At 40.8% G+C, this 18,980-nt stretch overlaps 1 protein-coding gene across 1 annotated transcript in view; it reads right to left on the bottom strand.

The window, feature by feature from the left end:
- LOC120766980 (alpha-2B adrenergic receptor) overlaps positions 1-18,980 on the bottom strand; it is a 178,844-nt gene that overhangs the window by 29,276 nt on the left and 130,588 nt on the right. The window lies entirely within an intron of this gene.

The following is an 18,980-nucleotide window of genomic DNA, read 5'->3' as shown; positions in this document are numbered from 1 at the left end:
TTCTGAGAGCCATTCACTTGGGAGTGGGCCGAAACGATTATTTTACATATGGCTCAAGCAGCTCACGACTCTCGGTTATGGACCAAGTATCCATTTAATAGCCAGATACCATACATTTGAAGGCAAGACAAAGTGTGAAGTGTGAACCAGCCCTCGCCAGGATTTGGTGATCACTCTTTTGATGACGACCGCGGCAAACGCATTAAGAATTAATCCTTTCATTGGGAAGGTGCCTCTGCCCAGCTGGTTGATTTACTCGAAAAAGTAAAGCCTGGCATCAGTTCCAAGAAGTGCAATGGACGGGACAAGGACTGAGGCGAGTAGGTCCTTGTGCCATTTACTACAGTGCTCATATAAAGGAGCGCAAATTCGGTGTAGAATTCGTGGTGGAAGGGAGACTCCGTCGCCGAGTCCTGGTATTCACTGCAGTGGAAGACGGAAAAGAAGAACAATGTGACCAAAGATGCCTTCTATGAGCGCTTGGAGCGCACCCATGAAAGCTTCCCCCGCCACGTTGTCAAAATCGTACTTCGCGACTTTAACACCAGGGTGGGCAACGAAGGTATCGTTGGCACAACGGTCGGTAAATTCAGCCTCCACAATGAAACATCCCCAAATGGGTTGTAGCTGATCGACCTCGCCGGGGCCGGAAATATGATTATCTGTAGTACTACATTCCAGCATAAGAAAATTCATCAATCCACCTGGCTGTCTCCGGATCGAAAAGTTACCAACCAGATCGATCATCTTGTGGTTGACAGAAGACACATCTGTAGTGTTTAGATGTGCGTACGCTCCAGCGTCCTAATATCGACTCGGACCACTACCTTGTTGCAGCCAAGATATGCACCCGCCTCTTTGCAGCAAAAAATGCACGTCAATAAACACAAGGGAGGTTCGACGTCGATTAGCTGCAATCACAACAGACAGCCGAACGATTCTCTAATCGACTAACACTCCTCCTATCTGAGCGCACTTATCAGCAACTCGGTATAAGGAAATTATGGGACGGCATTTCAAACTCCTTACTTAAAACTGCAAACGAAACCATTAGTTTTCGGAAAATGCAAAAGAACAGCTGGTACGACGAGGAGTGCCGTCTTGCAGAGGAGAAAAAACAGACTGCCTAACTCGCAACGTTACTATCGACCACAACAGGTACGGGATGAGATAGATGAAAAAGAAGAAGACCTAAAACTTGGCACATGTTTTTTTCTCTTCAAGGAGCTGCTTATTTATCGGAAGCGCCAATCTGGAATCGAGTGCTTGTGTTGAAAACTGTTGTATTTGAGGAGATATCTTTACAAACTTTGGTACTGGTTATAGTCCAAGGCAGCACTGCAATCTCCGAAGAAACTAATCAGATCGAGCAACCGGTATATAGCTCAATGCCAAAAATAAAAATTTTCCTTCTCAAATACATTCCTTCTTTGTAGGACAAAGACTGAAAACAATATCAACATGCGACGTAACGGATATCCGTTACATGTGCGTATAATGCTCTCAATGGGGTCACGTACAATATATTGCTACTATAATTTCGCCACAATAAAGTTTATCAATTTGCAGCAATGATCATTTCAATGACAGAACGGAAAAAACAAATGTCGGCGTTTGCAATGTGTGAGTAGAGAGTGTGTGAAAACAATACCAATGGACGGCTGCACGCCCAAAAAACGGTAAAAGCATAAAAAGTAACGTTAACAACATTTATCAGCAGCCTGCACACATACACACAAACTTGCATACGATTTCACTGCGATGGATATACTGTGTACCATGCAACGCCTATGATATGTTACTCATACGCCCCGTTGCTTGCTTGGCTGGCGTCCAGTTTTTGTTTGATAACTGCTTACCTTTATGTTGTTGTTGTTTTGTATGGGTCATTGCCGGCACCAGCTAACATTGCATGGAGGCACGAAAACACTTACACGCATACAAACACATATTGATATATTTATATAAACATATTTTGTATTTTCGGCCGCTCTCTGAGCAAAATATGTACATATGTAGGAACTTAAGAAATGAAGTAAAAAAAGGTGGGCATATAAGTAGTCTGCATTTTGATTATTTACAATATATGGAAGCTTCTACAAAGCCACTGAGGCGCTTTAAAATGTTTACTGGTTTTATTTTAAAATTTGTTTCAATTTGAACAACAATCGGAAGCCTGAAATTAACTGTGTGGGGACTGCTTTTAAGAAAAATTTTGGACCTGAATTAATTTCTGCTTCGTTTCGTTGCCGACGATAAAATATGGTTTCTCTCGTTCATAGCAGAGACCAAAGAAGAGTCGAAATAGTGAGTTTCAATTGGCGCTATCGGTCGGAACGATGATGTCACCGTTATATGGGAATCAAAAGTTGTGAACTCCATCGGCTACTCGGAGATGAGCAGAACGGTTATAACGATCGATTCGGCGCCAAATTGCACAAGAAACTGACTCCATTTGGTGAAGAAAAAAATTGCATTTCTCATTATACGAGGGCTGCTATATATATTTCTGGCCTAATAATGAAAATATGAATATTTATCAACGAAATGGTTTTACGAGTAACAACGCAAAACGAACAGTCGTGGTGGAGTGCGGTAGCTCGCGGTCGCAACGGAGTGTGATTAGAGGCAACCCACAAGAGGAAGTACTCTCGCCACTTCTCTAGATCATGGTTGGCAATGATCTTCTGGAAATGCTTGAGGAAGTCGGTTGCGAAGTAATTGCCTACGCCGACAATGGTTGAGGGAAATTTTCCGAATACCGTGTACGAGCTAACTCAGGGGAACCTAGGTATCGTTGGCAACTAGGCGGCTGAAAATGGTCTCGACATAATCCCTAGCAAGACCGAACTCCTTTAATTCACTAGGAAGTAGAAAACACGGGGGGCACATCTACCAACCATAGTCAAATGCTGACAGAGCCAAGTACACAGTACAAAGGGCTCATTTAAGATAGGCATGTCTCGTGGAAACCCCACATCGAGGAAAGAGCTTTCTCTATACTTTTTCATTGGTAAAAGGTAGGGATTCAGTGAGAAAAGGTAGTTCTCTGGCTCTATGAAAACGTAGTTATGCCTATAGGATTCTACGAAAACCTTGTTTGGTGGGCGGTTCTGAAAAAGACGACACTTGCGAAAAAATTGGCGAGTGGACGACGGGCTGCTCTTACTATTCGTGATGCACTACGAACCACATCAACCGTGGCACTGAATGTCTTGCTGTATATGGCACCGGTCGACATAAAGGCGACGTGTGTGGTCGCGCAAGCTGTCCTAAGGCTCAGAGAATCTAGGTACTTAAATGACATTCCAGAATACTTGAATTACCATGTCCCCGAACTAACACTAGCTGTCTCTTCTCCGTTCACTTTGCTTCGATGAATGCATGGTTGGGTAAGACGCGCTGGAGGAGAGGAGCGGTGAGTTTTTTACGGATTCATCAAAGCTTGCTTGAATGATTGTGGGCAGGATACACTGTCGAGAACTTGCCATCAGCACTAGTTTTAAACCTTGAGTTCGATGACTGTGCGCTCAAGACTAATGAAAGGCTGTGTAGATTTCTTATTACTAGCATCGAGTTGTTTTATGATTAGACTGGTTTGGGCACCTGGCCACAGCGGTACTGCAGGAAACTCTAAGGCTCATGCGCTTCCTAGGACAGGTACCTTAGTCTCAATAGCTACGGAATGGGAGCGGACTCCCTTAGGGGCTCATCTCTCAATTGTTGAAGGAGTTCTAACAGGAAACTCTCCGATTGGTATTCATGCAGTAAGATTGTATGTATATATTACCGGATGCAAACTGCATCAGCTGTTTGAAAGAAGATGAGATAGAATCACGTGGACACTTCCTTCTTCAATGTATGACTTTTGCTAGATCAAGGTAAAAACGCCTCGGATTCATTTGTTTAGAGATCCACTTGAAGTAGCGAAAGCAAATTTGTGTTGGGTTCTGGACGTTTGTGCTGAAAGTTGATTTTTAACTTCAGCAGGTTTTTCTTTTGGGATTCGCAAAATACTGTACATAATAGTCTAAGAGTGATACCCCGCAATGCTGAGGGATCAGCCATCTAAACCCACCTAACATAACCCTGATAACTAATTGACTTTCATCTTTAACGTTCCCACGTTCAATTGGATCGAACTAGACTACCAACTAGTGACCCATTCACCAGATTTGCATAGTAAGTCATAGTAGGTTAACTCGGAAATATATTTTTCAGACGGTTTAAAGAAGTTAAAGCATTTCTGGATCAAATGAATCGAGCTTAGAGACACTATGTGAAGGAAATCGCAATTTTTTCCTTTTGTAGACTTGCATCAGAGCAATCTCGTATTTCAATTGAGTGATAACGATGTACTCGGCCGACCAGTCTTGCTTATTTGATATCTTTTATTGATCTTTAGTATTAGCTGTCTTCGGCAGCTACCAATATTTAGCGAACACTCACTACAAAGCGAGAGAAAAGTGTTATGTGGAGCTCTGCTCCTCTCACTGACCTTCAGATATTAATGACATAAAGATTTTAATTTTCCTTCATTGCTTGCTTTAATGTCTCTTAGCTAATTTTGAAATTAAATATTCGAAAATATCAGGTTGTCTTCATTTTGCTCTCCACTGTTGTCAGTATACAAGTACAGTGGAACGGAGAAGTATCCACAAGTCATTAAAATTATACAAGCAGTCTCACTCTTTGCCTTGTATACTCCATGTCAGCTGCTGTCTGACATTTTAATTGCGAAATGATCAAACTTTCGTGGAATATTTCTTAAAACATCAAAAGTGTCTTAAAGAAGTTTTTGAACACACACACTCTCACTCGCAAAAAAGTGAGGGAAGTAGCAGAAATTCGTACATTTTAGTGGCAAAACTTTGAGCGTGCGCAAATTTGATTTCAAATTAATTTTTCTACTTCTACAATCTCAGCGCGCACACTTCATCACGAGGAGTCTTGGAAAGCTTACAAGTGCAACACACACACACATACACATGCACGCAATGAAATTTATATACGGCTGGGCAACGACAAGCGCCACCAGCTGTTGGCCATAACTCTTTGCCAAGTTGTCAAGAGTTTGCCAGGCCAAAGTACTTCAGCGCTTACGAGTACCAATACGAGTGGTCAACTTTATTTGCGCTCAAGTGCTGCCCGTGCGCTGCTGAGACCGTTATTGCCCGGTGTCGCTGCCAAAAAGCGCTGCAGCTGCTGGCGTGTGGCACTGATATTGCCTTCAGGCGAGCACACTGGTGTGTTGGCATTGTGTGGGGAGTTGGCGCGCGCCTTTGCTGCCCCATAATTTATGGCCTAGATTTGTTTGCTGTGGCCAAAAGCAAAAAAAAAAAAGAAATAAGTACATAAAAACGTGCAAATGGAAAGTAAAAACCGATTTTTGGGCCTCTTTCGCGCGGTGCGTCACTGTTGAAGTAAATGAATTTTCATTTCTCTTTCACTCGACTTGACTTTGCGCTTTCCATTTGTCTTTTGCACTCTGATTGCATTTTACGTTGCCATTTTCATTTTCACTTTTATTCGTCTGCTATTATTTTTGGACCCTTGATGGTTTGCGTCGAATGTTTGAGTGTACGCACACACCCACAAATACACACTGGTGTATACATTGTAGACGGAAGTGTTCGCCAGGCGGACCACGCTGACCATTGAGTCGGTTGTTGGTCAGCGATGTGCGGTTTGCTTTTCACTATTCATCATCAAATCCCAATGAAAGAGAAAATATCATCGAACGTCAACTTCTATGGCAGAGAAACTGGAATACCCTTCACAAATAAAAAATGTCCATACAAGAACTTGGTTTCGATCGTTCAGTTTGTATGAAGGCCATAACCAATAGTGATCCGATCTGAACAATTTTGTCGGAGATTATGTTATACCAGCACTAGATTCCGATCGTTCAGTTGGTATAGCAGCTATATGTTATAGTGGTCCAATATCGGCAGTTCTGACAAATGAGCAGCTTCTTGAAGAGAAAATGACGTTCACAAAATTTCAGTGCGATATCTTAAAAACTAAGGAACTAGTTCGTAGATATAAAGACAGACGGACAGACCGACGGACAGACGGACAGACCGACGGACAGACGGACGGACGGACAGACGGACAGACAGACAGACAGACGGACATGGCTAAATCGACTCAGCTCAACATACTGATCATTTATATATATACTTTATAGGATCTTCGACGCTTTCTTCTGGGTGTTACAAACTTCGTGACAATCTTAATATACCCTGTTGAGGGTATAAAAAACTCAGAAATTTCAAATTTAATATGGGAAGTTTCATATCAGTATAAAACATTGTTTGGCATTTATTTTTTGAGCAATATATCTTTCAAATGTTGGCCGCGGCTACGTCTCAGTTGGTCTATCCATTTAGTCCAATTTTCGATGACTCGTGCGAGCGTTTCGACTAGTAGCTGGCGAATGACAACCGTGATGTTTTGCGTCAAGGCCTGAATCGAAGCGGGATTGTACGCATAGACTTTAGACTTCACATATCCCTACAGAAAAAAGTCTAACCCACGATCTTGGTGGCCAATCGACTGGCCCAACAAGTGGAATTTTCTACTCACCGAAGTATTTTCTCAATGAATCTACTAATTTATGCGATGTGTGAGAAGTGGCGCCGTCTTTTCGATACCAAATGTCGCCGAGAACACGAGCTTCAATTTCAGGCATCAAATAGTCAGTTATCATGGCGCGATAACGGTCGCCATTGCCTGTTACGTTCTCACCGGTATCATTTTTGAAAAAATATGGACCGATGATTTTACGGGCCCACAAACCACACCAATTCGTTGTTTTATGTGGAGGAAATGACAGCTCTTTAATCTCTTCAGGTTACTCTTTGTTACAAATGCCGGAATTTTGCTTGTTTACATACCCATTGAGTCAGGAATTGGCCTTAACGCTGAAAAAAATTTGGCTCGAAAACGTCGGATCTGCTTGGAACTTTTCAAGAGCTCATATAGCGAAGCGACGTCGCTTGTAAAGGTCGAGCGGCTTCAGTCCATGCACAAGCTGTATTTTGTAAGCTTTCAATTTAATATCTCGACGTAAAATGCGCCAAGCCGTTACATACAAGTACATAATTCCGAGTTGCTGCGAAAGGTGCCGAATTAACTCTCCAAGGTCTTCGTGTACACTCTCAACGACGGCTGCATGCTGTGGGTGGTCCATTCGGTCGAATATTATCCAACAATGAATGCTGGGGCTCAAGATATGTGGTGGTGTTGCGCATAGTGTGCTCATTGGGCGAAGCGCGCGAAACATATTCTTTACAGAACGTGAATTTTCGTCATAAGTTGAACTATTTGTAAACGTTATTCAGACATAGTAAGTCTTTCCATGATAAAATGTGAAGCAATACCGAACAAAAGTAACATGACAGCCTGACACGATTCATTCGAGATCTGTCAAAAAAAGGCTTTTGAAAGAAGTATCTTTACTTGGATCACCAGTTATATGTATGGGCCGCTTAGTTAGGGGTTTTTCAAGTAAAAGCTTTTTTGCGTTTTGAAATCGTGATGGATTTTGTTTCGTTCTATTTTGAAAACATTGGAAATATCGGATCTAAGAGTCTAGTGGTCTTAGCTGCATCGGATGTGAGTCTATAACAATAAATTACGAGTGTTTAGGGGTTTTATAAACGTTTTGGATACTGTGGTAGAGATGTTATTAGAGGGAATATGCTATATATGTACAAGAATCTATTAATAATGCTTTTCTGATAATGAGCTTCTAAAAATTGTATAAAACCGTAGCTTCGATAGCAGTGAGGTTGACCCTAGATTTATCTGCTGTTGATTTATTACCTTCGATTTCGCCAAAATTGGCTTACGTTGTCGAATCAGGTTTCCTAACTTCGTCGGAATTTCCCACAATGACTTTATGTCTATAGAAAAAAAACATGTTTGAGCTAGCTAAAATCGAACGAAACGAAAGGCTTAATATACGAATCGTACAAGCATATGCACTTGTATATGATATTATGACTTCGGTATAAGAAATATACAAATGGCATTAGATTTGTATGAAAAGTCAAGTCACAAAAGTAGGAAATTCAAAAACGCGCTTACTCTGTGTCAGTCAGTAAGCCTTTTGGGGCAACCACAAGCAGTTTGCAGTTCAACTTCACTCAAGCAGGCCGTTCATTCATTCGTACATTTTGTATTGAAAATTTTTTTTTCAATTCCTGCCAGCGAGCTACACTACGCTAGTCGCGCTGGCGTTGCGATCGTGAGCTGGGAATTGCCAAATCACTTAACGGCATGCGGGCAAATTGCACTTACCCCACACGCGCTTCGCTCTTCCTAATTTAGTACCAGCCCATCAGCCTTCAGCCCATTGACTTCTATGCTTTTATGGCTGCTTTCGCTGCGACCGACTTTTTGAACCTTCTGTATGTTTTCGGGTATTACATTTCATTTATATTTTATTAATTGCTTGAAACATTTCTCTTTTCGTTTCATTTGCCGTTTTTGTTGTTTTAGTTTGCACTTGTTTTCCGTTATATGGTAATGTCAATCGCCGTATGACGTGCTTTCGTGACATTTCAATTGCATCGTTGAACTTTAATGACACTTCGCATAGTTCGGTATAATTTCGAAATAAAATGAGCAAACAACATGAATTCCCAATCACGAATGGCCTAAATGGGTTAAAGGCTTTATTAAGCGCAAATAATGTTTCAAATTAAACCTAATTATGCAAGATTTTGTCTAAAAATTAATGTAATTTTATTTCTGAAATGACTATAAATATAAATAAAATGACTTGAAGCTGATTTAAAATTTTTATTAAAAGAACTGCTTCGGCGAAAGGATTGTAAGCATCTCCAAAGCGTAATTCTGTGAGAATTACTACGAACTAATTAATTAAATAAAGGTCCAGAGCTCTGAACAATTCTCGGAGTTTGCTGCGCGCGATGAAGGTAATGTGATTTCTGTAAACTGGGCTTGAGTCTGCCTGTACAAATTGCTGGGCAATCGAGAATCAAGTGTTTTGGAGTTTCCGGTTCTAAGTCGCAAAACTGGTAGTTTGAGAAAATTTGTCTCGGGGGAGGTTGATCATATCTCCAGGTAGTAACCTTTCAACAGCAGCTTGTGGTGGCGCATTCTTGTTGCCTGTTGGCAATGCTGTTCTCTCCTCATTCTCTATTCCGTGGGGAGCAACTCAGTTATGGTGTAGAACCCTACCGCAATGCATGGTTTTGGCTCTATCATCCTGAAAGCTGCCGCAGAGCAGGCTAGTTGGTCAGTCTGCTCATTCCCGGGTACCTCTTTACGGCCCGGTTAAGAGTTCAGGGTTGCAAACTGAAATACGATTCAGTCTTTCTATACGCACCTCCACTAATAGCGATTTGACTTCGTAACCTGGCATCGCTTTTAGTGCCGCTTGACCATCGCTCAATATGGCAATACTCTGGTTGCGATAGTCGCGTTGGAGATTAATTTCTAGACACCGACTTATAGCAATTACTTCTGCTTGAAATGAAACGGGATACTCGGAAAATATTCCATTTTGATGGGTAGTTTGGTATGTGGGATAGTGCTGCCTTTCAGTAGTAGGTCGAGTGTGGAATCACATCACTCCGCCCTTGTTGAAGCTTTCCTTCTTCGTAACGTCGTTTTCTGAAAGATGGGCCAGTGGTGTGTCTTCTCCTAAGACCTTCATGTGTTGAGACAAAATTATTCTCCCTTCGTCATACCCTTCTACTTCCATGAGCAGCATGATATGCTTTGCTGCCTGTTTACTCACAAGATGTAGCGGTATGAGCTCCAGCATAAGTTCAAGTGCTGCGGTTGGGCAAGAGCAGCCGCAAATGAGTCTTTGCAGCTTCGATTGTTGAAGACCCATCGAAGACTGCTATATCTTTGAAGCTCAAGCAACCACTCCATAAGTGACAGTACGGGGCCCCAGGATCTACTGGCTTGGCGTCTACATATCATGAGTGCTTTCGTGGATCTGGAAAGTGTTAATTTGACATGCCTATTCCACCGTAAGGTTGAGTCTAATGCAAAGCCTACGAATTTGACTTTTTTAGAACCTCCAACTCCACGCCACCAAGTATTAGGGGTCTCAAGCCCGGAAGAGATCTTGCTTTAGTGAAAGGGACGACGGTTTATGATAGAAATTTAAATGTTTCATTGCCAAAGTTCGATAATTGTTTATTGTCTCTGGATAGAGTTCTATTTGTTATACGTACGCAATTAGAAGAACATACTTAATCATCAGATTCATTTGGATCTGTAAGGCTGATGAGCAATCCACTGGACAACCCTGCATCCTCATCATCTCATATCGGAATGGGACCACGGTATCCATAGTCTCTCGAGATCCCTCCTAGTGGATACTGTGCAATAGGCATTCATGCACTAAGCCTTAAAATCTTGCCGAACTTTTACAGTTAGAGTTGTGTAAAGGAGGTTGACGTGGAAACATCCAGGCATTTTCTCCTCTGTTGTCTGGCCTGAAATATCTCGATAATTTTTCTTCATCGAACCAAAATGACATAGCCGAAACTGTCATTAGCCGTCTTAACAAATTTGTGACAGGCTCGAAGCGTTTTGTCGATTTCTGAGGTTCTTATAAACTGATGATTACAATTAGGCACCACAAAGGACCGGCGTTCTAAGCTTTTTTGAAATGAGATCCTTCTTAGAACCGACCACTTAACCTAACCTAAATTAAGAACTTAATATTCATGTATGCATACCAAACATCATTTATTATTTGATAATTGCAACATTGTAACATATAATTCTCTTCGAACAAAACGTTTGGAATACTCTGAGCTATGTATTGCTAGATGGACAACCTTGTCTTAACAAATTCCCCAAAAAAACTTATGAATACTCAACATGATTATCTAGAACTCTGACACATACAGAGTCTGTACGATGATCTAGATAGGAACATAGAAAGGTCAAATCGTGATCGAACGTTTTACCAGGGTTCAAAATTTTAAGAGTCACGTGTAGAGCAGTTGATCAGTAATACACGGTATTCTTACTGACACTCGATTGAAGGGAACATGAATGGAATGTTCACTGGTTACAGTCTGGTGGTGGTGCACGCCTGCAGAATGAGACTGATAGTTCGAGAAAATTCCAGGAATTAGAAGGACAAGGCATCTGGGAAACAATGGTCCCGCATTGGCAAGGTATCGTTTTAAGCATTTGTGAGCCTCACGGTATGAGACACTGGAGGAGGCCACAGAATCTGCTGAAATTATTGTCAAGTGTTGCCCTTCTACTACACATGAACTACATGAGGGCACTAGATTATCTGGTTTCGCTTAGATCCAAAACCGCTCTACCCCTGGCTTATTAGCCTAGGAGACTAAACTCACCTAAACTAGAACTCCACAATATACATATGTATGATGTAGTCAAATCATTTACTTCAGACAGTCTATTATCAAGACAATCGAGCTTCGGCCTAATTTTCCAGAACTACGTATCGGTTGAGAGTTTTATGCCAACATCACAAAAACAACTGAATGTAATTCTTTAGTTAGCTATAAGGCTGCCTTTGTTATTCGAATAAATATATGGAGTTAAGTACGCAATTTCGGCGTAATTGATAATCGGTATAAAAAATAGGTGAGTCTACAATGCCAGTCTTTAGTGACAATATCTGCCAAAAGTCCTCGAAAGTGTCGATTTCGGGCCTATACGATGCGGCCGCAGAAAAATATGTGAAAATTTGACAAAAACATCTTTCCTCGAGCAAGTATAGAAAGGCCTCAGTCTTCTGTCGAGTATACGATACGTAGTACGATTGATCTTCACTTCAAAATAGGCCTCATCTTCGGCGATCACCACTTCATTCGATGAAAATTTCTTTCCACCGAGCACACTTTTGGGATCTGTGGACAAGGAATAGTAGCTGCGGTTCAGATCTGGAGAATGCGGAAGCATTTTGAAGAGCAATTCATGGATTTTTGCCATCGTTTACACTGCCTCGTGATACGATTCATTGTCTTGGTGAAATAGCACTGCAGATGCGGCCGTTTTTCGGCGATTTTGTCTTTCAAACGATCCAATAATGCTCGGATTCTCTACACAGCGATAGAGTGGAGATCAAAAGCACCGAGTGTATCCGTAACTCATTCATTCGGGTTGCGAACTTTTCCCCGCCTCTTGTTATCAAGCCAAAGCTTTCAATTCATTCTCGCATCATTCAAATACAATTTTTACAACTTCAACAAGAAACTTCTGAACTTGGCACAATACAAGTTTGTTATTATTGTGCACTGGCATTGTTTGCCACACAGCATGCTGTCTATTTGGCGTGTATTTGCTATTCTCTGCGCTTTTCAGGTTTCACTCGAGTGTATAAATGGCAGTCGCTCTTGGTTCTTCAAGTTGCTTGTGGCGAAGAGTGCAAGTTCAAGTGTTTCTTTGGATACCCGCACCAATACACAAGCATGTATAAATATGGAGTTCTATTTGGCATCACTTGTTAATCTCTTTGTTTAACTATCTATGTGTGCATATATGTGTGTGTGTGTCGGCCATAAGGAACTTTGCATACAAAAAGGCGGAATGTGTAGTGAGAGAACTTGAGCTTCTGACTTCTGCAGCCAATTGTTGTTAACCGTAAAGTGCAAGGATGAGGAAAAAGTATACAAAAAGTAGCAGAAGCACACACACACACACTCATGCAATTACAATGCAGGAAAAATATTAAGCGATTGTTTTGTGTACTGCGGCAGTTTTGTTGCAGCTGCTTGAACCAACAAGCGAAGCTTAATAAACGACAAAGTTATTCAATTTTTCAAATACGCTGCTGCACATTTTCATTATAACGGTATGTGTTGCTAGTAGTGTGTAGTAGTAGTGGCCTTACGAAGTGGCAAGTTTCAAGGCAAGGTTCAGAAAATAGCGAGCAGTGAAATTGTAAGTGACTGCATTACATAGAAGTTGCCATGTTTTTGTTGTTGTAAGCTAGGTATGTGTTTATGATAGTATAGTGAAAACGAAAAGAAACAAAAATCTACAACAAACTATAATTTCAACAGCTTCGGAGATTTTCCGCCTTGGGGCAGAATGGAAATAGAGAGCCTCAGTTGGGAGCTCGGTGATATGAGTGCGATTACAAACGAGTTGTTGAAGTTATTTATGCAAGTTTTCGACTGCCATGCCTTAACACTTTGCATAAGTTTACACCGCAATAACAACAACATTTTGATTTTTGTAAATCTTTATCTTCCCAACCCCACAGCTTGCTCTAGTGCTTGCACCACCAAAATCTCTTGTCCTCCTTAATCAAACTTTTTCACAAAAGCCTTTGCATTTTACTGTTCGCTTCGAGAGTAGCATGCATGCCGTTATATTTGGTTGGCGGTCTGCACAATAGGTGTATCATCAACTCAGCTCGTTGACTAGGAAGTAAGCAAAGGTGTGAATTTGGCGCTGAAAATAAGTAAGTAATGGCGAAGTTTGGAAATTGGCTTGTAAGTGTTGAGTAGATGCCTTCTGAATGGAGCTTATTTAGCTTGAGAGAGTACTTTGTTGTCATACTTGCGAAATGACAAGAACCTGGCGGTTATTTGCATACCTTACCACATAATACGAGTACATAGTCAGTGGAAGACACGCGGCTCTTTAAGGATTTTATAAGCTTATTATTATTCAAATCTATAATTTTCTTTTTTCTTCTTCTTTTCTTCGATAGTTGTTCTTCCTTTTTGCTGTTTGGCACCAATGGGAGATTCCAAGTGAAGCCAGGTTCTTCTCCACCTTGTCTTTCCAATTGAGTGGAGGTCTTTCTCTTCCCCTGTGACGGGTACTGCATCCAATACTTTCAGACCTGAAGCGTTTTTATCCATTCGGACGATATGACCTAGCCAGCGTAACCGTTGTCTCTTAATTTGTTTTCTGAGGAATTTTTCATATCACCTCAGACTAGCTTGAGCCAAACCTTCAATTTGAAAGATCCGAAAATATTGGCACCATTTTCAGATGACTTTCTAGATATTGGCGTAAACGATCAATGATCTGCGGTTCCTGCGATACTAGTTTCGTACAAAATTGAATCGATCTTAAGTCTCTAGTTTCAATCCAAACATAATACCAAATGTTTCTATGGAATGACTACGTCTAGCTCTTTTTTTGGTTGCAGCTGTATTGACGAGCATCGGTAAGGTTATTTCATTAACTTTTGTCTTCTACCACTAAGATTTCCAAAGTACTTTTTTGCTGCAAACTTTCGCCTTCGATCTATAGTAAGCGAAAGATCTTCTCTAAGTGTTAGGCTTGCGATATCTGGAGAAAGTGTTGAGAAGTCAAGTAAAGCCCATAGGTCTAGTCCTTAGCCATGGATCTCTGACCCGTTCCCAACACATATTTTTAACACTTGCTTTATAAATTTATTGCAGTAACTCAATGCAAAGCTCGTTAGAAAAGGCACCCTTACCCAAATCTCATTATCATGGGAATGAGCTGGTGTTCCCTTGTCCCCCTGACGCTGGATTGCGAGCTTGGTAAGCGTTGGTCAGCAGCCATCATTGGTGAAGTTGCGAAAGATTTCTGGCTCAGAGTGGAATGGAAGAGGTTCATTGAACTGCTAGCTGTTGGCAAAATTCACAAGTGTCGCAATGATAAGCGTTCCTAACTGGATATTGTACTATTGGTACTCATACGGTGAGGCAAAAAATTTTTAGAGGAATCTACTTATCAAAGTTGTAGGAAAGAAGATGAGGTGGAAAGAATTGAACACTTTCTACTCGACTATGCTTCTTCCGTCAGACTAAATTTGAAGCATCTCGGTTGCCATACTTTCTATGAACCCGGCAAATTGAATGGAGTAGATGTTGGTCAGCTCAACTATATTTGTGGATGGCTCTAGGCGATCCACATAGGCGATAGGATATATGTATATCGTTTCTTTTGATTCTTACCTAGGAGTTTTGACCCATACAATGAATAAGCGGCTCTTGCTATCCAAGTGGGATTATTCGTGGCCTAACTCAATGTAATTATAAATAAGACCAACCACTCCTTGACAAGTCTTGAGCGCACAGTCGGCGAGTGATTGAATCCGAACCTCTATGAGGTCGACTGTCGTTTGTAGCAATATTTTTACAATTTCAAGATAAAAGTTAAGATTTCTGTCGGTAGTAGTTCTGATGCTATATCCCACGGGAAATCCTCAGCTGACTTTTGATTTAATACTTGAATAAAATATTTCAGTATGAAGCGGTAAAAGGTCATTGTGGTCCCCAATAAGATCGAACTAAGGGCTGTTCAACCACTAGCTGTATTTCAAAGATTTCAGCTTCATTAAATATATTAGCCTGATTTATATTTAACTAGACCAATCTGAACCTTAGAAAATACATACTTATCAATCGACTTTAGGCGGGACATTCGCAATATTGTCTACCGCATTTATATTCTCTAGATTTTCTAGTATTCAGAGATGAATAGTTTGGTCGGCCCACCATCCGTACTGCTCCAAATAATTTTATGGCACTCTCTCTTTTTGGTTTTCCAAAATCAATGCCGCTACTCTGGTATTTCTTGCCTAAGGTAACTTTTTTAAGGAGCTAAATGGTCTTAGGCGGGCTTTACAAATAAGGCGACTTCAATAGGGCAATTCGACCGTTTTTGCTTTACCTTTTTTAGTATACTTATGTGACTGAGGATCCAAATTATGTTTACTGAACTCCTCAATGTAATTCTTTCCCTGCCTCTTTTGCATATTTTTACGCATTGTTACTTAGAGTTTTACAAAGTGTTATAGCTCCGATGGTCTCGGCTTATTACTTTTAAATTCCCCAGCCAATTTTCTAAAAGAGGTTCATCCATTGGGAGCTACTTTGCAAATTTTCTGTGTTGCTGATGTCTTGTTTGCAGAAGTGAGTGGGAATTGTTCGGTCTCTAAAGCAAGTAAGTACACTTGAAAGTTCAATACTTTCTTCCGTGTTATGAGTTGATGAAGGTGAGAAACTAACTCAACAAAATTTCTAATGGTACTCATAACTTGAAGAAGTTTCATGAAGCGGCACTTTAAGCTTAAACTAATTCACGTTAAGTTGTTCCAAACACAAACAACAATCCGTAAAGCGTTAAACTGTTAGCTTCATTACCGTAAAATAATGAATTCTGTCTTACATACGTACATATGGACACACATATGGAGTAGTATAGTAAATAGTTGAAATATTTCTTGCGCAAAGTTCTTTCTTTATTCTTTCGTTTATAGCGTTACCACTCTGAGCATGCGCTTGCTTGGTCCCCGCCTACAATGCAGCAAGAAACTGCAATTTTCTCGTTCATTTGTGCTTCATTAGCCAGCAATTTTCCAGAGCTTGTTGCGATTGTGTTTACATTTATTATAAGTTGCTTATTTACCAGCGACTGTGGGTGCCAATTAGCGCATAAATCTGCTCATATATGTATCTGCAGTGGCGTTTTTACACTGGGGATACAACGACTGGACTTTGAGTTGTGGTACTAAAGCAGCTTGAAGCCATCACAAAACCGCTCCGACTTTCTCTGTATAAAGATGAAGAGCCGAAGAGCTTTGGTAATAACAAACTTCTAAACAAGGGTCCAAACCCTTATATGTTACTATATGGACTAAGAGTTTTGACTAAGAGTTTTGAGGTACGGCATGCAAATAGTCTTAACCTTAGTCTTGTGGAAGCGTAAGTGTTAAGAAAAAAGTGTCCCGATTATTTACCTAGCTTTCCTCCAAATAACTTCGTCGATTTCCGCTAGGACAAATTGAGGGATGCGAGTGGAATATTTCGTCCAGCAAGAACAAAGACCAAACCCTACAAGTCCCTCATCATCCTCGTCCTGGTAAATTGTGAGGAGACTTGGACATTGAGATCAACTGATGAGACGGCCTTAAGAGGGTTCGAGAGAAAGATTTTGCAGAAGATTTATGGTACTTTGCGCATCGGCAACAACGAGTAGCGCAGTCGATGGAACGATGAGCTGTACAAGATATTCGACGACATTGACATATATCAGCGAATTAAGAGAGAGCGACTGCGCTGGTAGTTCATGTTGTCCGGATGGAAGAGAATACTTCAGCTTTGAAGGTTTTCTAAGCAGTACTTAACAGTTGAAGCAAAGGTAGAGGAAGATTTAAACTCCGTTGTAGAGATAAGGTGGAAAGGATCTGGTTACACTTGGTATCTGGAATTGGCACCAAGAGACGAAAAGACAAAACGACTGGCGGGCTGATGCTAACTCGGCTGTTGCCAGTAAAGAAGAAGAAGAAATGGAGTATTTTTATTAATAAGGTTATGAGTCCAGCTGCAAACATCGTAAGACTTCCCTCAAAGTTTCAATTATTTATAGCAAGGTTTGATCGAAACTCATTCACGAATTGTCTAGTATAAGAGCGACAGAAGGAAGAAGAGAGAGTATGGGTACGATATTTTTAAGATTTATATTGTCTAAGAACCTTATTTCGTCGCTTTCCATATTTACTTAGATCTCTGTTGAACCATATTCATTGCCATTTGATTTTTTGACCTCCTTTACTCATTCGAAGGAACAAAAATAGATAGGAGAAACTCTATATACATACACCTCTCCACAATCGCCGCCACTGTCGAAACGCTCCACTTGTCGCTTGCATTGAATCATTATTCGCTTTACACCCTTCTCGCCCATTAAGTGGTACTAAAGTTACACACACGCAAAAAAATACAATAACAGAGAGAATACAATAACAGTGCGTTGTGGTGAAAAGACCGTAATAAAAGCCAGCAACAATATCACTATCACTTCTGCTTCACTTGAACAAGTTGGCAGAAATTGATTTAAACTTTAGTGGAATTTAATGATCATGTAGAGTTAATAGGGCATCAGTGGGTGGTAGCGCGTCCATTCTCCACGGCTTTAATATGCGTAGATAGAGAAGCAGTTACAAATTTTCACAATTTCATTATATTAAAGTCTAGACATACTCAGATTTTTCTACGACTCTTGAAATAGATGCTTGTAATAATATTTCCAGTTTTTTTTTACCACACAACTCTTAAAGCTTTTTTTTTAAACCAGAAAGTATAGTAACGTCAAATGTTTAACCTGACTTGAGGACTTCTGATCTCTGAAGTGAAATATATAGTAAGTTATCCGAATCTTTCTAACAACCCAAACATATTCCTCGATTATCCTGTTTTACTCTTTCTATTGCAGTTTGTGTGCAATTCTTCAAAAGATTTTCCTCTATTTCTTAATGCTTTGAGAAATGTTGTCCTCGCTATAAAAACTGCATTCGCTTCGGTTAGGTAGAACCTAAGAGTACAAAAGACCTAAGGCCGGAGTTTCGTGTCTCCAAAAGATCCTCTGAAATTGCAAACTTATGCTGTTTGATTATACTTCACCGGATTCCAGAGTCAACATCTACGTATACAGCCAAACAGCGATCAAGGCAGTACTCTCGTAACGTATATCAGGCAGAAGGGTCTTAGGAAGCAGGGCAGCTGTGGAAAGTGTTGCCAGAAGCAGGCAACTTCACTGGTCACAAAGGCATCGAGGGCAAGTACACAAAATTCCTATTGACACTCGATAGAAGAGACTGTAGGATCATGATCGGAATACTGACTGGTCACTGTCTGGTGGCGGCACACGCCCGCAGAATGGGGCTGACAGATCAAGAAGACTGCAGGAAATGTCTAGAGCAGGGCACCAGAGAAACAATGAAGCATCTCTTGTGCACTTGTCTCGCATTGGTAAGACTACGCTGTAAGCATCTGGGATCCCCACGGTATGATACACTGGAGGAGGTATCGACAGTGAGGCCGCTGAGCCAAGCGATGGCATGATTAAGGATGACTACTTCTCATGGACGTAGCAACAGAACTACATCTGGTATCGTAAAGGGCCGAAACTGGTCTATGCGTGGCTTATTGGCCTACCAGATTAAGCTAATATAAACTATACTTCACCTAAATTATCGTGCGGTCATCCATATTATACTTTGGAATCTT

The sequence above is a fragment of the Bactrocera tryoni genome, chromosome 1, assembly GCF_016617805.1.
Source record: "Bactrocera tryoni isolate S06 chromosome 1, CSIRO_BtryS06_freeze2, whole genome shotgun sequence".
In the NCBI taxonomy this organism is placed as follows: Eukaryota; Metazoa; Arthropoda; class Insecta; order Diptera; family Tephritidae; genus Bactrocera; species Bactrocera tryoni.
The sequence above is the reverse complement of the archived record's forward strand: the minus strand, read 5'-3'. Positions and strand labels throughout refer to the sequence as shown.